This window comes from Pygocentrus nattereri, chromosome 22 (assembly GCF_015220715.1).
Source record: "Pygocentrus nattereri isolate fPygNat1 chromosome 22, fPygNat1.pri, whole genome shotgun sequence".
Taxonomy (NCBI): domain Eukaryota; kingdom Metazoa; phylum Chordata; class Actinopteri; order Characiformes; family Serrasalmidae; genus Pygocentrus; species Pygocentrus nattereri.
This window is the reverse complement of record NC_051232.1, coordinates 28323043-28349045: the sequence shown is the minus strand read 5'-3', so window position 1 is coordinate 28349045 and position 26003 is coordinate 28323043. Positions and strand designations below refer to the sequence as shown.

Below are 26003 nucleotides of genomic sequence, written 5' to 3'. Positions count from 1 at the left end.
TACCTCTGGATGAGCCACGTGAAGCAACGTGACTTGTTGTTCTTTTGCACATGCGGGTCAGTTTAGGAGCTGATCTGTTCAGACTGATGTCACATACAGATCACATTTAAAAGATAATGTGAACAGCCAAACCAAGAAATTGGATTTGTTGAGAAAATCAGATTTGGGCCACTTTTACCTGCTGTGTGAACATAGCCTTAGCTTCCATGTCGAAGAGTGGATGTGGCGGAGTTACGTGACTACGCAAGGTAGGGGACAGCTTTTAAGGGTTATGATATGGGCAAGATTACATCGGTTAGAAGTTCTGAATGTCGGTTTTGATTACTTTCTGATTAAATGCCCAGCCCTAACTTGGAGTTTCAACTTCTGAATGAATCAGTGAACCTCTTCAAGCTACTGTCACTTTTCCAGTGTCACTATTTGCTCAATCTATGAGTTGCAAAGTGTTCCTTATTTACACTAGAAGACATTCTCCCTGCTTGATTTGCGCTTCGGCTCATGTGGAGCTGCATCTCAAAAATCAGCTCAAACTGAGGAGGTCTGAGCATTGAGTGAAATGGTTTGCAAATTTAAGCTCCTGAATGAGGTGGAGAAACTCTCTGTTTTGCTTTTCTAACGTGGAAAGCAGCCTGCACAGTGCCACAGTTTGCAGGTTTTTTGTGACGCACTTTATTATAGAGGGATATTCTCATAGATATTTCTATATCTTTTTTTCATGGGGTGAATAATTTTGTGGAACAAGAAAGATCGTGTTGTGTCCGTGTGTATAGTTTTGATGCAAGAAAACCACAACCGAATATTTTGCGTTTTTGTGTCATGTTTGGGATATAACAGCCTTAAATCTGAAGTTTCATATGTGATTTATTGTATTATACTATATTTCGTAGTACATCCCTCAGCCCCATTGCTTTGACTAAATGCACAGTTTTATATTGTTTGCATATTTTTTCATCAGTGTTCTCTCAATAAAACAGTCGCCATGCATTTACGCAAAGACAAAACCAGTGATTTCAACCAGTCCTGACTGTTAGCCTAGCCACTGATCTCTAGATTATCTAACATTAGTGTAAGTCGTACCTTTCGCATTAAACAAAATCATGAAGAAGCAAATCTGTCTTTATTCAGACCACTATTATATGATATTGTGTAAGATGTTCAGATATTCTCATGTTAGTTAAATTTTTAATTTTGGCCGCTTTTATCACTTTTAGAATTTATGCTAAGTAGTATGGAACCATTTCTGTTGGTTCATTTATCATAAAGGTTCACACAGGATGTATGAACAAAGCGTGCCAAAAAAGAAAAAAGGATACAAAAGGAAATTACAGGGTTTAATATACATAGATATATGTATATACATAGAAATTAGTTCAGAAACATTTTAAAAGTCCAAGGTCAATAAAAACAAAACTTAGTAAAGTGACTAAGACTGGCAGATGCATTGATATTCCTTATCCAGTGGCATTGACTTACAAATGCTTGGATGTGAGCCTAATAGAGACACCCTCAACACAATCAGTACTGCTAATTAGTTTTGCAGAGATCAGACAGTCAATCCACTGGAGTGCCTAGAGCTAACCAAGACACACACACATGCACAGACACACACAGACACATGCTTATGCTCAGTTACTGAGAGAGCAGTTATAAAGGAGACTGGAGACATGATTACTTAGGTATTTTTGCTACAGTCATAAACCATTCAGCTCAAACAGTTGAGATGCTGACCAGTCACAAAGGAGATTGGAGTGGTATTTTGATTGCTATGGTATTTTTGCTGCTGGCACTTGTAGTCCTCTGCAAGCATTGTAGATAAATATGTAGTTAAATATGAGGCATTTTTACAGGTAACCAGACATGTGGGACTGTATTCTAGAAAGGCAGACGGTATGGCTAGACATTTTAGTTGAACACCTAAAATGATCCCAAAATAATGACCTAAAATAATTCTCATAATGAATAATGAGTGTTTGCTCATCTCTTCTTTATTTCTTTGTATATCCTTTAGCACATTATTAAAGCTTTGGTTTTGTGTTGCGTGCCTGTTTGATCAGGTTCATTGGTTCATTATCTTTATGGCAGGTGAAATGCAGTTAGGCTCTTGGGTTTGGTGAGCACTCATACACGACCTGCTGCGATTAGTGCTACAGAAGCACTTTTGCCTGCGGCTGATTGCCTGTCAACACTCTAACAGCGCACCAGACACCCTGGAATATCTGCTAACATGCTCTGCAGGGGCTTTATGTGCTCCTTGACCCACTTGTGACATTTTAATTCATGATGCTTCCATGGCTGCACGCTTTTAAGTTGGAGTTTGATGGAGCCGGCTGTGGGAAGCTTTAGAAATAAATGGTGTCGGTAGCTAGTCCAGAGGAGTTTGATCAGATGCTTTGATTTCAAGCATGATGTGTTTCCTACATTTATGAAAGGTAACCCTGCATGTTTCTGAGGGAGTGAGGCAACAGTGTTTTGAAAGGCAAGGTGAAAAAGGCTATGTGTCACAAAAAAAAAAACCCACAAACAAATATCTTCTTAATTTTGCACACGGCAGGTTAGACCCACGCTTTCGTTTTTCAGCATGGTCTGCTTTTTAAATTAGACACGGTCCAGAGCAGCTGGTCATAACAGAAATTATTTACATATATCAGTCTTTTAGACACAATGAAAAAAACAGCTTGTTTAATTATATAGTTGTGTTTACTTGTTGACTTTGAAAGAAATGTTATTCTGTGCCTTGTTATGGTCTGAGACGGACACCTACTGGTTTCAGTGAAAATGGAACAAAATGGCGTAATTTATTAAGAAATTCACGTCACTGGGAAAAACTTATCAGATGAGAGCTTTAGCGGGAGATTGTTTATTTATGGTGGAATAAGGCAGAAGAGTTGACTGTACTTTTTTATATTTGTTGTGTCTTTCTGGGTTTGCCTGAACTTCAACAGTGAGGCATTTGGTATCCGCTGGCAGAATTTATTTATTTATTTATTTATTTTTTGCTGCTCAACCAATGGAAAATCTAGTTTACTGTGGATTGGCTACAGACAACATGCAAGCGTAACATAAGGGAAGAAGATAAGGTTGGAAAACGATCATGTAAAATGACTCATGATTCTTTTCAGTACATAAACCCACATAAACATCATAGAAAGACCTCAGAGAAAAGTTAAAATTTTAGTGCGATGTGGCAAATGATCGATTACTTTGATTTCGAACATTTCAAGTAAGTGCAAAAGAAGCTAAATATTCTGCTTCAAACCATCTCTCGCCCGCTTGCACAGACACACAGTGTGCTATGAAATGCTGCAAGGACATGCAAAATATTTAAGAATGTTTCACATTCTATCTGTAGACTTCATCATTTTCACTTCATTAAAGTGACTACATTTTAAATGAACAATCCCCTTTCAAACTGCTAGATAAAAACATCATTTCCACTCTTTATGTGCCCCTCCTTCCCCAAAAGCTACCATGTTTAAAGGATCCTTTGCACGTAGTAAGGTGCAATTATCTCCTCTGACCTCTTTGCTTTGATGAGCCATTAGCATTGTAATGCAGTTTAACTTCATTAATCCATAATTTCACCCTGGTAAAGGCATGCCTGGGTTATGGTGATGTGCATATTTAATCAAGTAATCACCATAATTATTTTTTGTACTTTGTTAATGATCGTCTTAAGCCTGCCTGTGGAATGTTAATTTATGCTGTCATCTGCCAACATTGAACAGAATCTTTACCGTAAGCTGTTGTTTATAGAGTAGCCTAAATTAATGGGCTAATAAATGCCTGGTGTTTTTTAAAGTAAAACTTGACGGGAATGATTAAGCTTTGAAAATATGCATGCGTGGTATTAACTCAGTCTGTATTGTTGAAGGCCCACAGAAAAGGTCATAATGTGTCTCTCGGTCGAACCACAAAGACATTTAAATACCAGAGTGAAATGTCGTTGACAGCAACATAATTTTTTTCCTGTCATTAGAATTAAAATACATTGAGGAGACTATTGGCTCTTGTTCTTGACGGTGCCAGTGGTGTAGTGGTTAATGACATAGTACATTCCCTTTCTGACTTTAGTTCATGTATCGGACCTTTATAGTACTTAGGCTACCTGATGGCCATTAGCAGGACAAAGTGAGTAGAAGAAACTGAGAAGTGGATTTAAAACTTTGCACCACAGTCTGGTACAATCTGAGAAATTGAGTGGAACATACAGTGATGCCGCCAAGTTTGTGAACACTTTACAACCCCAATTTCAATGAAGTTGGGACATTGTGTAAAACATAAATAAAAAACAGAATACGATGATTTGCAAATCCTTTTCAACCTATATTCTATTGAATACACTACAAAGACAAGATATTTAATGTTCAAACAGATAAACTTTATAGTTTTTTGCAAATATTCACTCATTTTGAATTTGATGCCTGCAACACGTTCCAAAGAAGTTGGTACAGGGGCGTGTTTACCACTGTGTTACATCACCTTTCCTTTTAACAACACTCAATAAGCGTTTGGCAACTGAGGACACTAATTGTTGAAGCTTTGTAGGTGGAATTCTTTCCAATTCTTGCTTGATGTACAACTTCAGTTATTCAACAGTCCGGGGTCTCCGTTGTCGTATTTTGCGCTTCATAATGCGCCACAGATTTTCAGTGAGAGACAAGTCTGGACTGCAGGCAGGCCAGTCTAGTACCTGCACTCTTTTACTACGAAGCCACGCTGTGGTAACACGGGCAGAATGTGGCTTGGCATTGTCTTGCTGAAATAAGCAGGACGTCCCTGAAAAAGACGTTTCTTGGATGGCAGCAGATGTTGCTCCAAAACCTGTATGTTCCTTTCAGCACTAATGGTGCCTTCAGATGTGCAAGTTACCCACACCATGGGCACTAACACTCCCCCACACCATCAGAGATGCTGGCTTTTGAACTTTGCGCTGATAACAATCCGGACAGTCCTTTTCCTCTTTGGCCTGGAGGACATGATGTCCATGATTTCCAAGAACAATTTGAAATGTGGACTCGTCAGACCACAGGACACTTTTCCACTTTGCGTCAGTCCATCTCAGATGAGCTCGGGCCCAGAGAAGCCGACGGCGTTTCCCAGTCTTTTGTACCCCTGTCCCAACTTCTTTGGAACGTGTTGCAGGCATCAAATTCAAAATGAGTGAATATTTGCAAAAAACAGTTCAAAAAGTTTATCTGTTTGAACATTAAATATCTTGTCTTTGTAGTGTATTCATTTGAATACAGGTTGAAAAGGATATTTTCTGTTTTTATTTGTTTTACACAACATCCCAACTTCATTGGAATTGGGGTTGTAATATTGTCTGGATTTCTACATAAATGTGACCTAAAATAACCATATCTTCATGTAAGATGTATCAGTAGATAATAAAAGAACCAAAATAAAATATACACAGTTTTATAGTTTTGTAATCATTTCAGCCAAACATTTCCTGTAAAAGTTGATCACTCCCATGCATTGACTTAGTGGAATATGCTTTACAGAGCTGCTTAAACTCTTTGATGTTGGTGGACCTTTTTGCGTGAACCCCACATTTTGGGTTCTGTCACAGGGCTGGACGTTCTTGGTCTGTGCACTATAAGCCCGATAGTGAGTTGGTGAAGTCCAGACTCTTCAGATATTGTTTTGTAACCTCTTCCAGCCTGATAAATGTCAGAGGTCCTCAGAAATCTCTTTTGACTGAGACATGCAATGCACTTACAGACATGTGTAGTGAAGATGAGACTGTGTCAGCATAGATATTTAATGCTGTATTACTTACATAAATGAATGAAAAAATATATAATTGTCTTAATCATTTTGCTGGGCTCTTTTTGTCTAGTGTTATGACTTGGTCACATTTTGTTCACACAAAGCTCTGGTCACATTTTAGGTCAGATTTATCTAGCCATTCAGTAAGTTGTAAAGGATTCACAAGCTTTCAAGCAACATTGCTTTCAAGTTTTGTGAAAAACTGCTTTGTTTGGCTAAAGTTTCAAGTTTAGTACAATGAGCATGGAGCAGCACTTAACATGGCACAAGAGACTTCCTTGAGGTTAAATGGCAAGGGCAAGTCAACAAGGTCGTGTAAAAACCAGTATTGAAATTGAGGCACAGTTGAAAAGATACAATGTGTATATCTCACCACATTCAAGACTACTTCTGTCCTAGGTCTTCTGTGTAGCCATTAAAGCTTAATAGCTATAAATTTGCTTTGTCCTGACAAGTCTCTCTAATTGCTACCAGTGATTATTAGTTTTACATAACCCTCATCAGTCTGAAATGACAAACACCATCTTATGTCCAGTTATCTCCATTTTCAAGGCTGTCTGTAAAATAGTATTAGAGTTGCCCTTGCATTGTTTTGGACCAGCAGTGGATGTTATTGTATTATGTAGAGACATTGGAAATATTGTTCTCCTTTGGACAAAAATGACTCATATTCCTGTTAGGCTGCAATCTTTCATTGTGTTTTAAACCGGTCAAATGTCACCTTTAATAAATCAGGCTCTACGTTGGTAGCTAAAAGACTATGAATTTGGTAGTAAATGGGCTTCCAGTTGACTTCTGTAACGATAAGGCATCGCATACGTAACATGCGTAAGCTTTGATCCCAGAATGTACTCATGGTTTAGTGTTCATGCGGTGCCAGAGGAATGTTGTTTTGGTATTGCTGAATAAGTAAATTGCTGGGTGCCTGTGCCAGAGACCACATTATTGCTAGTGAACACATCAGGGTTTACAAACTCTCTCTGGAGGCCTGCTGTGTGTATGCTGTTATTAGTCGCAACATGATATTCAGCTCATTAATCAATAAATCAGTTTGAACTGAAAGGCTCAACAGTAAGCTTAACTATTTTACAGTCATTGCAGTTTTTTTTTTTTTTTTTTGGTTGGAAAAATTTTTATATCAAATGTGTTACTTTCTCTGCATCCACAGTATATAACAATGTTTGCTGTAGCAAGCATTAAGGCTGTAAAAAATAAAATAGTTCTGTCAGAAATCCAAATGTTCCCTAAAAGTGAATAAAGTATCAGCTGGCATTATGGAAATTGTCATACTAACTGGTTTCTATCAATGCTGCTAGGAGAATTATGGAAAAAGTAATTTTGCAGCAAAATAAAAGCAATCGCAAAGCGAACACGTCATTGAAAACTGTAGACACCTTAATTTTGTGTTCGTCCTTTCTTTTGTGCTTTCATGTTGATTTTTTTGAAGTTGAATTCTTTGAGGTAAAAAGTACATTCTGATTAAATATATTTTGTTCACTTGTCAAACCATAGCAAAATGACTACAAAAACTAATTGATAAATTATTTAAGTAAGGAATTCAGCAGGTTTAATTTACAGTTATATTATCATTATCATATTCAAGCTATTTCTCTAAAAAATAGGACAACAGCTTGCATGGATCTTTAGTACTGGTTGACCTTTCAGTGCTTTACAAGTAAAAGCAACTACACATCTCATCAAAAAGCACAGGAAGAGCCACTAGGCTTGTGCTCAATTAATTCACTTAAATTTAATGTGCTGTAAACAGAAATTTAAACCAAAGTTAACTAAAATATTCTTTTGTTAAAATGGAAAGCATATTTTTCTTGGTGTAGTTTAGTACTGTATAAAAAAATTTAAAAAAATCCAGTCTTACAAAGCCGTCTGGTACAGATATGAGTTAGTGCAGCTGTGAAATGTAGAGAGGAGTGATGTTAACATGCAGTGCCAGTCCTGCTGAGTGTGATGCAATATTTAATCTTTTTCCAAGCTCCTGGGCAGCCTAGTTCATGTATTTTTTTTGGCCCTTAATAACTTCCTTGAAAAAAAATATATACTGAGTTGCCCATTTATAAGGTAGATATTATACCTACACCTTGTACCTACACTGATTAGCCTCATTAATTTGCCCCTCACATCTATTTAGCAAATTATGATAGAAAAAGTATAATAGTTACACATATATGACCACATGAGCATCACATGCTTCCAACACAAGTGGAAAATTGGCTGACATTAGGCTACAAACCTAAACAATGTTGCCATTTATAACCCGTGTGTGTGTGTGTGTGTGTGTGTGTGTGTGTGTGTGTGTGTGTATATATATATATATTACGTTGAGTAATACAATTGTTTTATTTCAGTATCCACATCTGATTCAAGAAGAACAAAAGACCTTTGGACCTGGTTTTCTTCGGAAACTCCTTTAGGTCTGGTTGCTGGTTACAAAATGCAAAGCATTTAGACGCTGAGATCATTACCATCCGTACATCATTTTGGGGCCTTACTGTAAAAACCCTCAGTGAAGAAAAACAAATGACAAAGTTAAATCCCAGCATGCCTCATTGCTCCTGACTGCATGTAATTTATCCCCTGCTCTTGTGGTTAGTGCAAGCTGGCGGCTGCAGAGTGTGGCTGGATGTATACGTTTCACGGCTGCCCCACTTTTTAGCTGCTTCTGTCTAGGACTCCCCCTGAAGGTGTTGCTGATGCAGGGTGGTCTGCTGTTTCCTTATTACACTGTTCAGATGGTGTATGGAGACTTCTGATGGATGTGCTTTACCAGAAAAAAAAGTCCTCAAGGCTGAATAAGATTATACACGTAGTACCCAGCAGGTGGTTGAGACAACAGAAATGTAGAAATAGTCTGAGGGGGAAAAAAAGGACTCAAGAAAGGGTGGCCTTGTAGGATTTGGAAACAAAGTAGGTATGTTATGCATCTACAGTCTGCCACAGCACATTAGCGAAGGAAGGAAGAGTGATGTTATGGATGGGATATGGGTGGATGATTGCGAGGTTGCAGTTCTAAGCTGGACCCATGGTTTAGATTTCTATTAAATGTCTTCGCCAGTTGACCTTTGAAAGCAGAGGTTATCGCTGGTGATAACAAAAGAATGGTGTAATTTAATATGAATTATTTTACATTATATAGCTCAACAAATGGAGAAATTCTGCATAAAGTTCAGATTCTAAACTTTTAATTGATCCAAATTTTGTGTTTATGAATAAAAATTTGAGAAAGTTGTTTTGTATACAATCTTATTTTGAAAAAAGAAGAATCACCTTGCCATATTTTTGTCTTGATCGACACAAAATGTAAACTAAATGTAATTCTATGTGTAACTCACAATGTAATTAACTGTGTAATTACATAATGACATTTTAATAGGACAGCAAAACGAAAGTAATAATTCAGGCTTCTAAGGGTTACTGTCACCAATGCAAATGTGTAAATGTTTTCTTTTCTTCTTCGTTGTGCTTTGGTTAACTTTTACATGACCTTAGAATGTTGTCATGTAGAAGTGTGATATTAACTGCGCCATTCAGTGGTTATTTACTTGGGGACACTGAGGTGTTCAACATATTTTTAATGAATATGCCTCTTTGCAGTGTACATACAGTACAGTTTGAAATCCAGAGCCACTCTTCATTTACTTTATTTACAAATAACTGCCAATAAGAGCAAGTTATTTTCAGCAACAAGAAAACAAGCAGAGACATATGTAGCCTAGAATTACACTTTTGCCTCAGCAATTAATATAATTTTAGTGTGTCAAAGCTTTGCTTTCATCACAATTAACATTTTTGCAGGAGAATTGCAGTTTTTCAGGTTTTCAAAGAATATTTAGGCATATTTTTCCACATTTGTAAAGTTTAGTCTTAGAATTTGGCTTTTTTCTGCTTCTCACAGTCCAAGTAATTCCAAACTTATTCAGGGCTTCTTGACAGCTACACATCTTTTTACACCCTTCGTGTCACAGTCAACAGAAATTCCTTTGAATTTTTTACAATAGTTTGGTAAAGAAAACCATTTGTGAATTTCATACCAGTAAAATGACACTTTGGTGAGCACTTTGATTAGTGTTGCAAAATACAACTTTTAGCAAAAAGCTGCTTTATGTTAGCGAAACTGTTACAGGTATTTTTTTCTTTACTGAAAAGTTACTATCAAAATCATGTATTAGTTGAAATATAAGGCAAAATGTCTCTAGACTTTTGACACTTTTTTCTTGATTGATTGATTGATTGATTGACTGAGCCGCTCGTTTGTACCTGCCCAGAAGATATATTTACATTATCAAGGCAGCTCATAACCAAGTTTGTGGAAAAGCTCCACCGCGCTGTGTCATTTCTGATTCATCTGCATAAAATGCACCTTTTGGGGAATGGACTGATCTCCCTCTGAGCATGGAAGTGGATTAAGAGCCTACTGTTGGCTCAGATGGGCAGAACTGCACGCACTCTGATTCATAAGTTTAAGTGAGCTGGTTTGTCATTTAGAGCTTAATTATGTAGCGCTAATTAACAATGGCATGAATTATTGTGCCAACTATCTTCTACACACTCCATTTGTCTCTAAAGACTGAAAATGAAATAATTACATATAATTTCTTTTCACTCAAATGGAACGCCTCACACCCTCCAAAGCACCATTCCATACTAAGTGGGTAAAACGTCAACTCAAATGTCTGTGAGGCTGAGAGCGGAATGAGTCATCTATTAGAGTGGAGGAAAAAGACAAAGCAAAACAAATGCAGTGGTTTCATCCATCAACCTTGCATCCTTCACTTGAGAGAAGGTCTCTCCATGTACTATGTTGTACTCTTTCAATTGCATTACTCGGAGCGTCATTATGATTTAGCTTCCGCGTTCTGCCAGCCTCTTCCATTTGCAAGATGATGTTCTTGGAGAGGGTTTTTCATTTTCTGAAAACATCTCAACCTTTTGTTACCCGAGATAAGTGTGTGTTCACATGTATAGCTGTGTGTGTGTGTGGTTTGTTAGCTCTTGTAGGAACCAAATGTTCCCAGGATGGTGTAAAACTAATTTTAAATGTTGTGGGGACATTTGTCTGGAGTTTGAGGAGAAATTAAAAGTAACAAATAGTATTAGATCAGTATTAGTGATACTGTGTTTTATGTATTTAAAAAATGTAGCACAGAAGAAATTTTGTTGTACTACAGAAATTATGTATAGCATTTAGCTGTCGTAATACAGAAGTATAACATTCGTCTGTAGGAATAGAGAAGTTTATCTGCAGGTGCTTCTGTGCGTGTGTGCGTGTGTGCTGTGGAGCAGTTTTTAACTAGTCCATGTGTTTAATTATAAGTGAATGTTTTCTTAGTGTTCTGTGATGTTTGTTTTATAAATTTTAGCAACTATTTTTAGCTAGGACTCTTGACCAAGAATAAAAGGGATTCCTGCTTTGCATTCAAAATAGTTTGAACAGATGGCTCAGTATGAGTTCAATAATTGTGCATTTAATACAAGAGAACTTACTCTGTATGTACCAGACTTTAATAGCGATTACTAGACAGTGCATATCTAAAGTTGGCTTTGTGAATATATTTTTCTTGTAATAAGAAAGTTTGACTTTTTCAGTCATGCATTACTAGAACTGAGCAGCATATCAAAGCGCCTGTTTCTTTGCACAAGCTAAATTTGGCATGTAATTGTTTCACAAACTCATCATTTATAATTATTACAGCCTTGTCAAATAGCTCATTGTTTAATTAATGATGTACACAGGGAAACTCCACCACTGTTGTTTTTGACAAATAAAATGGCATGGTTGCAACCTTTGATTATTATTATTATTTTTGTTATTTTATTTTTTTTACTATATTCTGTGCAGCTACAAAAGAACTGAGCCAACAATGTTAGTCTTAAGTAATATGAAGTAACTATCATATGTGTGACCGTATCTTATTGGTGGAGGATAAGTGAGTAAACTATACAGTTTAATTCATTAAAGTAAGCTGGGCTACTTTCTGCCACCATTACAGCTTAAGATAGGTTTTCTTTTGGTACCAGAGAAAATTTTGACCCAAATTACTGTGCCCTTATTGCTATCCAGTAATATTTGAGGTTATAAAGTGTTTTTCCAGAATCTGCCTGTAGAGAAGCCTGAGACGTTAAAATGAAAATGCAGTCGTGGCACATCTCATGGATTAAGAGTTCATGATGATTTTGGCATGCAGAGAAGATGGGCCTCTGTTACATCTAAACCACCTAATCCTATACAGTATGGGCTCAGAGGCACCACACAATGACCTTCATGTCGCACAGCATCTTTATAAGACATACAGGCATTAAACTACCAGTAGGTTTGTTACTAGTAGGGTTAACATGTAGTTAATGGCTAATTCATGCTCTGCCCACAATTTCTTTCATGGTAAATGTTGCCGTGTTGGAGAAGCCTTACAGAACATTGGCAAAAAAAACATTTGGCAAAGAAAAGATAAATTACTGCACACATCGCAGTTTTTGTCAGAATACTTAAATTTAAAGTGTGTAATTAATTTAATTATAATTTTTAAGTGATCACTATAAGGATTTACTAAATGCAGTTTTGTGATGAGCTAAAATAAGCATGTTGGCAAATTTTAGTTTCCGTTTATTATTGTTACAGCAACATACATTTAGTTTTATGTATGATGTCAAGACAGAATACATGTGCATGTGCATTTTGGGGCAGTTGAACACTTGCGGTCATCAAAGACAGGTGTCAATACACATGCAGGCAGCAACAGATGAGAAGTTCAGAGTTGAAACTAGAAAGTAAAACAAAAATAAAGTAATGAATGTGGTTCAGAAATGCACTGAGAAACTAGGAAAAAATCAGTGCGAAACTGTTATTAATGGATGGACACTTGCTCAGTAGCACAGCAAAGGAACGCTCAGTTTTATGTAGCAACACTAAACCCAAACCTAAATTCAGTATGTTCAGTGGGATTTTTGCCAATATTGCTCAAAGCTTTTCCAGCCTTGTGACAGTTACAGTAAAATAACACATTTTTGATTGGAGGATATATAGATCAGTTGCAGGCCTCATAAACATACCGTCACATAGGTAGTAAAACATTCAACTGTATTCTGTAAATTATTAAAAAAATGAAATCGTTGTACTAAATTGTGTGATTGCATTAATTGCTCCCAATTGTCTACCTTTGTAAAAAAAAATGAACAGTGGCAAAAATATGTATTTCTTAATTGTTTGCACTATAGTATCATTTTTGTAATTGTAACGGTTTCACAGAATTCAGATGCTTGTGGACAATGAAAGACAAACCAGATTTAATGTGGAAGTCAGGATCAAAAATCGTAGGCAAAAAGGTCAAAACACAGATAGCAAATATCCTAAGCAAACAAAGGGTAAATCCACTGTCGTCATCAGTAAACAGGCAAGAGGGTCAAAACACAGATAGAGAAGATCCAGGGCAGTCAAATCAAAGGGGCAAATCCAAAACCAGAGTCGAAAGGAACAAAAGCACAAGCCATACACGTAAAGACAATAGAAATAATGCTCAGTAGTTGCCATCAAAAACAAGATCAAGTCTTTTTCATCTTCTCTCTACACATACATGACAGTAATGTCTTGTCTGTGTTGTATTTGTTTATACATTAGTGAGACAGTTTAAAACCATTTGAGACAGTAATGAAATTTAGCCACATCAAAAGTACATTAAACATGAGACTATTAAGCCATTTAGAATATTAAGTTCTTTTTACTAGCTTTAGTGTTTTTCACTTATTGTGGTACATATTAGATGCCACATTCATCAGTGATTTGTACCACAAACTTGCTGTTGGTAGCTAGAGGGAACAGGCTGAATAAATGCAACATGGATGGATAAGTAATGGAGAGATGAGCAGTGTTTGAGTAGAGAACCATTTTTATTCCCCTAAGGAACCAAAGTTTGTGGCATTGCTGTAAAGGACCATTTTTGCATTTTTATGTGCAAGTGTTCTTGGAATATTTTACTTTTGAGCACAATATTAATGGAAAATTCGACTTCTCATGAAAAACAGACCCAGTGTTGAAGAGTACAAGGGGAACCAGTGAGATTGGGAGGCTGCTTTAGAAGAAATGCTCATAAATATACAAAAGGTTTTATATATATATATATATATATATATATATATATATATATATATATATATATATATATATATATATACTTCCACTGCTCTGGTGTACGTTTTGGTACTTGTGTCTGTTGCTTTTGGTTGCAAGCTGTTTTCAGTTGCAGCTGTCATAAATATCAGAATTGTGAAGTTGTTGCACAGTTCTGGTTCAGGGAGGCCTAACTTAAGTTCTGTGGTTATTTTTTAGGCCAGGCATTATTTTTAGCAACTTGCCTGTGTGAGTGTCTGCATATCGCTGTCAGTGAGCTTTAACTTTCAACTGTTGTACCTCCTGCCTGAGGCATTTTTTCCTTATTTGAAATATGCCGTCATCATTTCAGAGACTGTCTCCCTTGACACGTTCACATTTTTTGTGAGCTGCTTCTATTACTTGTAAGCCTGCCATTTAGTGCTCAGCTACTTGTGCTGTTTCACAGCTTGTTAGATTCCTTGTAGTGAGTCTCAAAAATCTCATTTTTTAAAATACTGTTTAAAAAAGTAAGTGTTTACTCCTCTTACTCATCTCCACAATCTAGTGTTTGTTATTTTTTCACCCTAAAGACAGTAAGGCACTAGTGCACCCATGCCTTTTACACATTTAGTATGTCGAGTCTAAAGTATAACCCTCAAAGTATTAACCTACTGGAATCCCAGGCTCATTACATCCTATAGTTTGTAATTCTTTAACTACATGGACAGTACTGCACACCGGCTGATTTGCTCTTAGATTATAAAAATATGTAATAAAGGTTTAGTTTAATGTGTAAAAAGGTAATTTAAGGAATTAATATTTTAAAGCAGTGAATTAAAATTCAGCAACCTTGATTTATCATCTTGAGAAATGCATTAACATTGAGCATCGCTGGATCATGCTGTATCAGATTACCTCATTACAGTTTAATTTATTGGCTCATTAGGTTAATGTACAGTCATTTTTATGTTACTTTTGTGTTGGTTTAGTGTCTTCATAATACCACAGTTCAGAAAAGGCCTTGTTTTCTCTTTAACTCAGTTTCCCTTTTGCCTTAAAAATCTTGACCCTGTCAGCTTCTAACATTACAATGATGATACTTTTAGATATTCATGTCTCAGATTTCAGTGACCATATCCAAGTTAAATACAATATGTTGCCTAAATACTAAACAAAGAGGGCTGAAGGAGTCTGAAACTGAAATAAATCATTTGTTTTGTAAAAGGAATAAATGTAGTGGTCATCAGTTTTGTTCAATGTTTTTGCCAAAGCTTTCTCAACCTTTTATCAAGCTTTCATCAGAACTGTATAAACCCATTCCCACACTGATAACTTTGGTAAATGGTAGCTAGCTGAATTGGCAGCAGTTTTTGTGCAGTGTTTTACTTTTTCAATAGCCAAAGCGAACAGTTTGTCCAATTTACATTGTTCATCCATGTTAAAAAAATGTATTTCAGGGCTTATATAACCCCATAGTGGTGCCTACATATATTATTAAATATTTGTCTGTGTTACAGCTGCACTATACTCAGAGAAATGCCCTGTGCAGTACAGAATTTGAAAGTGCAGTGATTGCAGAGGGGCATAATAATAGCAAAGTACTCTACTGTTGTCAGAGGCACTGAGCCATTTCCGTCATTACGTAACACTAATAAAAATTCAATTTCGGGCCTTAAAAGCCCTCACAATTAAAATTGCACCTTTCTCCAACATGTGACATGTTGCGTCATTGATTTAGTGTACATTATGTCTGGACCCAGTCATTTTTAGTCATGTGTTGGACTTGCATGGAACAAAATAATACTAAGGTTTGGTTTTGATGGCTAGATCAGACACATAGCAGCTTGCTCTGTGTGTGAATGGATGAATCATGAAGTGAGATGTGTCCTCACTTCTTTCATCTTACTCAGAAGCCCTCTGTTCCACCACTGGACTTGCTGCTCACAGCTCAGAGGCTGTCAGTCCACATGTTTTATGGCCTCTGTGAATCGTCCTTTCCCAGCCTAGCATAAATCATCGGGATTTTTGTGCAGAAGACGAGAAGCCTGGCTACGGTACAGCATCTGATTCCCTCTTGCATAAGGAGACGTTCGAGCATAATTGTCGTGTTGAAGTATTTCTCCGCTGACCATGGCAGACTATAATGACTCACGCTATGAAGGCTCCTGGACTGTTTACAGATTGATGTTTACCGAAAGTGCCTCAGTTTCACAGGAAGCTGAAGTTACTGTAAGAAAAAAAGACTGAGCGTTGACTTTGATTACAGCTCTGTAATTTGTAACAATTCCAAAGCCCTATTGTTGTAATGTTGGCTTTCTCTAACAAGAGCTGGCGTTATTTATTTGTTTACTTCTAGCCCCCCCACCCCCCTCACTGAATATTTAACATTTTACTAATGCTAAATGTTGTTGCACTGTACGCTCTTTAAAATAAAGGTGCCACAAAGATTCTTGGCCGTGGTGCCATAGAAAAACTACTTTTGTAAACAAGATGTGCGAATGTATGAAGAACCTGTTTAAAGTACTTTTACATAATGTAAAGATTTTATACCAAATACTTTTTCCTAAATCCATGCTTCTAAACCCAGAACGATTAAGGAACCGTTATTTTTAAGTATATTTTAAGTGTGTGAAACATCCTCTCAGTTTGTTCCTTTTTTCTTCAGGATTGAGCCAGGAATCTCCAAATACCTTGCACCACCTGCACAATTTGATTGAGATCCTAGGAGCAAGCATCTTCTTTCCTGAGCTGGAAACAATCTCGGTAAGTCTAGCAGACGTTTTCTGGTGTACATAAGACTAGTAGTCCAAATATTTGGGTATGTGTAACAAATCTCTGTTTTGGCACCGTGTCCAGTATTTTTATTTTTATTTTTTTTTACATTTTCTCATGAGGTCCTATAATGTTTTTGTCAGTTTAGGTGATGAAAACAGTCAGAAATAATTTTTAAATTAGCAGCCTCTCTTTATACTTAAGGATTAAACAGGATGCATTTAAAAATAAAATGTGTAGATTACCTCTGTTCTGATTGGCTTCCTTATATCTTCAATGTGAATAATAAGCTGAGCTGGTGTTGGTTTTTGTGACATTATCATATTATCATATTTTTTCCATCTGTGAATGGATAGGTGTGAGATTTTCTGAGCTTTTTTCCCAGCAAAGCAAAGTATCTGTGCTGTATTCAAACTTCAGGAAGCCTCATCTTCTTGTGTTGTGTAGTTCTGGAGATAAAGATCAGGTTCCAACTTTGTATTAATGCTATACAGAATTCTTATGATAATGCAAGACTGGTGAGACTAGTGCCTCCATGCCTAAGCAAGTCAGTGGAAGAGAGTGCTTCTCTCTGTCCACTCAAATTTGTCATTTATGCTTCTCAGAAAATTCTGTGTTACTGAGTACTAATGCTCTTTGCTGGCTGGATGAAGCCCTAGACCTGTCTGAATGAGACATCAGGTTTTACTTTAAGAAGTTCAGATGTTTGTGGGACATAGCCATCCTCTTAGTCCATCTCATAAATCCACTGACTTCCAGTTCAGCCTTTGGGTGCAGTTCTGCTTGATCCTTTAAGACTATGTCATAACTGGGCCATGTAATTGGCCTAGTTTAGCTTATAAAAGAATACAAAACACAATCCACAGAAAGCCAGTATGATACCTCCACAAGCATACACAGAGTTTATTACATAATTTCATTTATTACATATTTCATTTTAGAATGAAAATCGTTACTTCAACAAGGTCTAATTTAGCTGCAATAAAAGAAATACCCTGAATCCCCCACAAAAGATACAAGAGTACCATCATGCATGCCTGTGGGGCGATTAAGCAGAACCTTTTAGTTGGATTTCTTTAGCCTGTATTGCCAGAGAAGAACTGATCTGGGGACAGATTTTTTCCTGCGTTCCCTATGGTTATAGTCTCAGAGCGTCCAAACAGCAAACTGGACTAAAAATAGCTTTCATGCTCTGAGGTGTACTGTGAGCTGCCTAGAGCCTCTCTTTCAGCACCCATCTCTCTGGCCAAGGACAGGGATCACAATGTTCCTTCTGCACAGACACCAAGCTTTAGCGTCTTCTGGGTCTGTCACACGTTTCAAACGCTATCCAGAGCCTCTAGCATTCAAGCATGCTCCCAGCGGTTCTCTCATAGACACTATTTATCTGTATAATGTTGCATGAGCTTGGCAGTTACCTGTAAGAAAAGAGATGACTTATGTTAACCCCTAACAAATTGGTCACAGCTAATTCCTGTTCTGCTTTTTGCATCAGGTGTGACTCTAAGGTGTTATTTTTATTTCATGACTCATGTCATGACTCATGTCATGACTCATGCGCATAGCTTTTTCATTTTTCATGGATAGATATCAAATATTCTGTAATTTTTTTTCAGATTGGCAAGAGCATCTATTTAGTTAAATAAACACTCAGCTGGATGTCTTTAAGACCTAGATAAAGACGAGCGTTGCCATATCATTGTACCACATTAGTAGTAAATATATTTGGAGTAGATAAAACATGTCCTGGTCTTGGCAGACTTCAAATAAAGAGTTATTAGAAACCACAAAGCAGCTTGAACAGATCTTTTGTGATTTAATTTGCACCCAATTCAGAATAAAAACACAAAGTAATTGGTTTCATCATGAGAAAGGGATGTAGGAAGCGCTTCCGCTAGTGTTGAGGGGTGAGTTGCAAAACAGACTCTGAACACGGTCACACTTGTAGAGTACGGTACACGTGGTTGCACTCTTAAAAATATAGGTGTCCAAAAGCACTTGCCATAGAAGAAGAAAGAACCATTTCACTGATATTTCTTTAAAGAAACCTTTTTTGTAAGTCAGATGTTGGGAGTAGGTTTTAAAAGAATCTTCATATAATGTAAAGCAAGTGAAGGTACACCAAAGATTTGGTGAGTACTGTGTTCAAAAGGTTGTTGGGTGCTATTCTTACATTTGGTGTGTAAAGTGACCTAACAAAGCTCAAAATTCATTAATTTTTGTTTAGTTTGTCTCACAGACTACATTTTTATGTGGGAAGATGCTTGAATAAGAATAGAAATCAAACATCAGGCACATTCTATCATTGCGATGATTAAATTAGATTGAGGATTTACCCACTTGAATTGTGCTCTAAATTAACTCGTGCTCAAAAAAAAAAAAAAAATGACAGTGCATTCAACCGTAAGGGAAGACTTTTTTATATAGTGATAGAAAACCCTAACACAGAACACTAATTAAGGAACCTTCAACATAATGTGAAAGGGTTGTCGGGGTCAGGTTTTTAAATGGTTCTTGACTTTGATGTATGGTTATAGGAAGGTCCTATAATTGGTATGGAACCTTTACATTATGTAGAGGGTCTTTAAATTCTTTTCTGAATGCATCTGATCCCATCATAAAGGTCTTTAGAAGCATTTCAATATTAGATTTCTCTGTGCCATTAGATCACCAGGACCAAATTTTGTCACTGTTGCCTTACAATTTAAGGTTTTTCTTTTAACTAAAAGTCCAAGTCAGGAACATTTAGGGAACTTTTCAGTATGTGCATAAGCGTACATTTAGCTTTCTTACAACTCAGCTTATGTGGACTGTGTTCCCCCTCAAAAAGCCACCCAGTGTTATTACATTTTTTGTGAGTCTGTAAAATTTGGTTTCCGAGCAAGACGGGGAACTGCCGGGGAAAATGGCATGATGAGTCAAACAGATACCTCTTTTATGAAGAGATGAAGATGGCTGGCTCAATATGAGGTGATTGGAGAGATTGCCCAGAAGACTGTCTGTGCATGCCCATAAGCATGCACCTCTGTGTGCTTCTGTCTGTGTATGTGTTCATGAGGTGTTATAGAAGGTCTGTTGAAGCCGCTAAATAATTAAGAAGAGTGGGCAAGACTCAATAAGGTCATGAAGGCCCCCCTCCAGCTGTGGGAAAGTACTTAAAATGTCACCAGAGCACAGCCTACTTCCCTAGTCCTTCCATAGACAGCATTGAGCCAAGATAATAAACATCCCAGTGTTTGGACCTCTGCCTGAAGACCCCAGGTTAAGGAGGAAGCTGCAACCTTTAAGCCCAAAGCAAACATAAGGCAGTACTGGCTCTGAGCCCATGAGCCAAGTCAGACCAGCTGCTGATGGATGGCATGCAGCCGTCGGTGGAGCTATTGTTTTTCTGATTAGCGCTTTTGGATAGTGCTTTATGATGGAGACCAGCTTGCAGTGATCTCAACAGGAAGATTTAAATAATCGTCTCAGGCTAGCTAATCTATCTGACTTGAATTACAGTTGTCCACCTGTGTGTTCCGCCAGCTGTACTTTCTCTTTTGTTGCTGTCAGATGGATGCACTAAGCTTGCTCATATAAAGCTCAGTTAGGTATTCGCAAGGCCAAGTGAAACAGCTCTTTTTCTTTTCATTTGTTTGAATTGTATTATTGGTGCTGACAAAATACTTGAATTGTATTGAAATGATGACTAAGTAATTTAACCAAAGGCGTAGGTCAGAACAGTGAACTGATGCAATAAGCATTGCAGTGATTTTACCACAAAATAGAGCACCTAAAACCTTCTTAAGCTGGGTGTGCGTTACCTAACTTATAAAATCGAATTTTCACAGAGGAGAGCAATTCTCACGTAAATTCAGTCTTTTACCGAATTCCTTGGCTTTTAGTTGTAAGAGTGTGCACAATAGATGACTAACTAAAGAGGGTGCTTTAAGGTCCATCCCTTACATTATACACAAGCTTACACATTTTGCTAGTTTTCACGAAGAGGTTCCTTCATCTCCCTTGTCCACTGAAAACATGCAGTGTTGGATTACTGCTTTAATGAAATAGAAATGGTTGGTTCTTGTTTATTTTACCACACAGTGTAGTTTATGACTATATGGCTTATAGACCATGACTGGCAAAATTATTCCATGAACAGCACAGTGATTTTTAATGTCTTGCTTAATACAGACTTAAGTTGATGTCTGTGGTCATGTGTGTATATCGACTGTCTTACAGTGGCTTTCAACATGGCTACTATTAAGGTTTTAGTCATATCTTTTTACTACACTGTGAAATTTCAACAAACCACTTAAATAGTGAGGACGCAAGGTTGCCAGCTTTTTATTTGTCTAGCTTTTGTCTTGCCAAAATGTATTTATCATATTTTGCCATTGATAATCTAGTGCAAGCAAACCAGGGTTAGTACAGTGTTTTTTGTTTCTCAGGAGGCTGTAATTTGAATTTTTAATGGGTTAGCTCTGCTGTGAATGCTGTATTTGGTCTATTACTGTGTCCGCCTTACTTCACTTGTCAAAGACTTAGCAAACAGGCAGTGGAGTTCCAATTTGGAATAGACATTCCTTTCCTCAATATGCAGTGCCATGATTAAGGATTTCCCCCCCCATCTTATTTCCTCTATTTTTGCATATTTATCACATTGAATGCCTTTGGATCCTTAAAAAAAAACAAAAGGAAACACAAAACACAGTCATTAATTGATCATTTCCTGTACTGAAGGAAAATGTTTTGCAACAATTGCTCCCTAAATATAATTGGTTGTGCCACATTTAGCAGCAGTAATTGTGACCAAACACTTCCTGTAACTGGTGAGCAGTCTTTTACGTGGTGTGGAAGAATTTTGCAGAATTACTTTAATTCAGCCTCATTGCAGTGCATGACCTGTTGTCTAATGTCCTGCATCTATATGGGATTGAAGTCTGGACTTTCACTATGACACTCCAGCACCGTAATTTTGTTTCTTTTAAACCACACAGGTGGACTCGCTCTTGTGTATTAGATTGCTGTACTGCTGCATAAACCAATAGCATTTGTACTGATGATTGGACATTGTCCTGCATTTATGCTTATAAAATAATCCAGAAAAAGTAGTCGTGGATTTTATTTATGTTGTCGCTGAACCTGGTAGCTACCCATGTGTTGCTTCACTGCTTGTGGCTTCTTTAAATGTTCATAGATTTGCTTCACAAAGTATAGATCATTAGAAGCACATTCAAATCACCAAAACAGTGCATACAGAGAATTTTTAGGATTTTGGAAATTTTTTCAGGCTTTGAAAATGCAGAATTTTTAATTGACAAGACAAAAATATAATTCAGCTGAGACTTATATTTTTGTTTTGCAAACTCAAAATATTTAAAAGTTGATAATTTTTTCCCATTTTTAACCTTTTTGTGTCCCAGAGACTCATTAGTGTATACCATAAGTGTCTGAATGTGACATTAATGAATGCTATTGACATCTGAATTAGAGGAAGTGCAGGGAAGCCATAATATTTTAGCCAAGTGAATAATAGCCTAGCAAGCACAAAGTAACCTAAAATCCAATTAGAAATATGCCAATATATGCCTATGCCTATATGTATTTATACATTTCCACACAGTGTCAAATAGCAGCTGCCATTGTGTGGAGAATTATGAATGTTATTCTCCTGTAAAGTTACCACTTTGGAGATAAGTCTGACAACGCCATTCATGTATTTAAATTCCTGTCAAAACAGCCATTAAGTACAGTTATTCATTTTTCAGCATCATGAAAAATGCTGAAAACATATATTCAACAGAAAAATTACAAGAAGCCTCAGCAAATAAATATAACTAACAAAAATGTTTTTATTTGGTGTGTCTAATTTTACCTTTATTACAGCTTTCATTCTTTTCTGGAGAGGGTCCAAATTCATATGTGTAGAATTTAAACCTGAGATGTCACTGGACATGTAACAGGTCTAAAATAGACCATCTCAACATCCTAAACAAGCTGTGTCCATTCTGTAAGTAATGTATCAACTGTACATCTTTGATGCTTCACTAATGCAACTTTGCTGCTATGTTGTTGATGTGTTATTAATATTCTGTTAAGAGTTTAATCATCTACAAAGTGCTGCTTTAAACAGTGTTATTGCAATCACAAGCACAATTGCATGCACTTAATAATTCGTTAACTGCAGAAAATCAGATTTTGTCAGAAATCCTATCAACATGTTTACATGCACTTGGGTAATCAGATAATGAGAAATCTCTTGGTCTGAGTCAGTCAATAATTGGATTTCTGCTTTGCAGCCAGCCAATAATCTCACAGGAGAAGATGTGACATAATTGTGATTTAAAACTCAAACTTCATGATGGTACCGTTTTTTTTACTCACTTTACCTGAAAATAGGATTTTTTGTTTTTTCATGTATGTAGTTCGTTTCAGCGTTGCCACAAAAACTTTTTGTTGCCATCTTGCGGAAGCTGTGTTAAAGGCTGTTTGCTTATTTCTGGTACTGTGGTCTGTTTTCCCTCATGCACAGACAGAGAAATCTGAAAGAAAACCGAGTAAGAGTAAGAGAAAAAAGGGGGGGGGGTTTACAACATATTTTTCAGGATTTCAATTGCATCATAACAAATATTAACATTAGCTTCATTAGCACCACTAACTTGGGCAGTGGAGAGTTCCATGTACATTATGTCCAAGAAAGAAAAAATCCAGGCTGTAATTGAGAGAGAACGAGGAGGTTTCCAACGAACTGCGATCATTTTCTTTGCTGCAGTGAGTCCAGCCAGAATAATACGTTTTTCACCTTTGGATATAGAGAGTCCCGAAAAGTCATTAAACAGTAGAGTAGGTATGATGGCGGGTATCTCCAACAAAACAAGATTTGAAATCCTAGAAGCAACCTTCCCAAAATGATGTTACAGGAGGGCATTCCCAATACATGTGAAGAAAAGTACCGCAAGCCTTTGTAGAACACAGTGTACATGTAGGGTTATTAAGAATATTCATAAAGGAAAGTTTGCGAGGAGTGAGGTAGGTTCTGTGTGTATAGTTCCAATGAATTAACTGGTGATCAGGGTTCCGGGAAGCCTCTAGAATATTAGACCAGATCACCGCCCAATCAAAGTCATCATCTAAATCAGAGCAGTCCTGTTTCCAGAGTGTGTATGAGGTGAGAGGTAGATAGGATGCTGCAATGATGTACCATTTGCTCTAAGGACAGACCTCAGCTGTAAATAAAAAAAAAAGGAAGACGTGGGTAAATTGAAACTAGACTGAATATCCTTAAACGACCCTAAGCCGTTATCATCAAAAATGTTTCCCAGATGAGAAATACCCCTATCGCCCCAAAGACATGCGGTAATAGGCCTTCCTCCAATTAACAGGCCTCCGTTATTAAAAATTGGAGAATCTTCATGCCACTTACAAGATATTTTAGCTAGCTTTTCCATGTCCCGCCATATCTGAATGAGATATGAGATAATTGGCCCAAACCGTAGCTGGCATTGTTTATTACTAACGTTCGCAGAGAGAATATCCTCCAGTTTCCAAGGATGTACAGCATTTTGCTCAATCGAGCGCCAGGAAACACTCATTTTTGGGTCTAGCCAGGTGAGTACTGGCCTCAGTACTCTTTATCAGATTTATGAATCAGATTTCTAGACTTTACTCCAATCTAAGAAATCAGAGTATGTTGTTTACATGACCATTTGAATAATCAGATAACTGCAGGACTCTTACTATGTTTGGATTAAGTATATTTAAATGCTTTCAGTGATTTGAGGTCTGGACTCAATTTGGGTGGTCAGTCCGTTGGTCTGAGAACACCAGCAGATTCTTTGTTTGATCTGCAAATTTTCTTTTTTTGTTGTTTCTATATCCTTTTCTCAGCAGCTCTTGCCATTTTTTTCTGACCTTACAGTAAAAGGATGTACAGTAACTATCGCAGATTTTTTTCAGGTTTGCAGCAAAAGTGGAACTTGATTGTCTTCTGTCTCTCAAAGATGAAAGTTTTAAGGATTGTTATGGTGACAGTTTTGGTGGTCTACCAGGTCTTGCATAGTTGTTAGGAGTCCCATTTTCTCTGTATCTTTTTAAATAATTTTTTAAAGGCTGGTTTTAGCACTTATTTTTATTTGGGTTTTCATGCTTTATGTAAGTGGTTTATTTTACAGTGTTTCTTATCAGAAATATCTCTGTAATGAATAATAACAATTTCTTAAGTTATTTTTGACTGAACTTTTGTTTGTAAGAGCATAGTTTGTAACAAGATACATTTTCATCCATCATTTCTTGTTATATCCATTCATCCATTATATTATTATTACATGCAGCTGATTCAATTTCCAAGTGCCTCCAGTGTGACTAAGAAATGATTGATCACCTAAATGCTGATTACCTGAATGTCTTACGGTTTCTGTGTAACATGTTAGGGATTCAAGTTTTTTTAAACCATTTTTCATCCCTTAACATGTAAGGAGATCTAAGTGATGAACTAGTTCCCACATTATATCATGAGACCTGCCACTTTAACTTATTACATGTAATAACATGTCAAACCGCTGTGCAATCTGTCATTATGAGCAATGGCCTCAGAACAGAGACCCTAACCAGGAGTCCACTAAGCTACTCAAACATGGCCGCATGCTTCGGCCTGCTTTACTAGAATCTGTCAGGATTGTTAGTAAATCTGGAGCTGAGCTATAAGAGGTGGCCTGAAACAGACTGTTTGAAAAGAGGCCATACCATAATCTCAAAAAAGAGTTTAAAAAAGTGAATTGAAAATGAAAAAGGGAAAAAAAAAAACTTATTGCTTCATTTATACTTTATATTTTTTGTTTTTTATGTAAGCTCTCTACAGAAATATCAGTTCTCCATAAAATTGTCAGTGCAAAGAAAGCAAAGCAGAAGAGTAACTTGAAGAGAAACAAATCAGAGATTAGAGTTGGACACTATGACAGCATTTATTATTATTATTGCATGTCATACGTCACAGTATGCTTTTCTGAGCATGTTGTGGCTATCATCAACATTTCCAGAACACTGACCACTGACGAGGTATGTTTCACCGCAAAGAGGAGGTAATTAGTCCATTTTTGTAACATGGAGTGAGGAGGTGGTACACAGGGCTTAAATAAGACACCTGGGAAACGAGGGACTGGTGAAAACAATCAGGGGCGGAGTCAAAAAACAAGGGGCATGAACCAAAACAAACGCACATAGAAGACCAAAGCAAAAAGTATATGAAGTGGGAGGAGCCAATCGTGACCATTTCAATTGAATTTACTGCTGCATTTGTGATCTGTTGAATAAAAATTGTTGTCATATTATTTTTTAACGTGTGCTTTAGCTGAAAATCAAACCAACCTGCCCAACTTTTTTT

At 36.9% G+C, this 26003-nt stretch overlaps 1 long non-coding RNA gene across 4 annotated transcripts in view; it reads left to right on the top strand.

Moving 5' to 3' along the window:
- The window catches only part of LOC119262099, a 126563-nt gene that overhangs the window by 27229 nt on the left and 73331 nt on the right, over positions 1 to 26003 (top strand). For all 4 annotated transcript variants that reach the window (XR_005129424.1, XR_005129421.1, XR_005129422.1 and 1 more), the window contains exon 3: positions 16536 to 16633. This is a non-coding gene — a long non-coding RNA (uncharacterized LOC119262099). The remainder of the gene's footprint in view (positions 1 to 16535; positions 16634 to 26003) is intronic.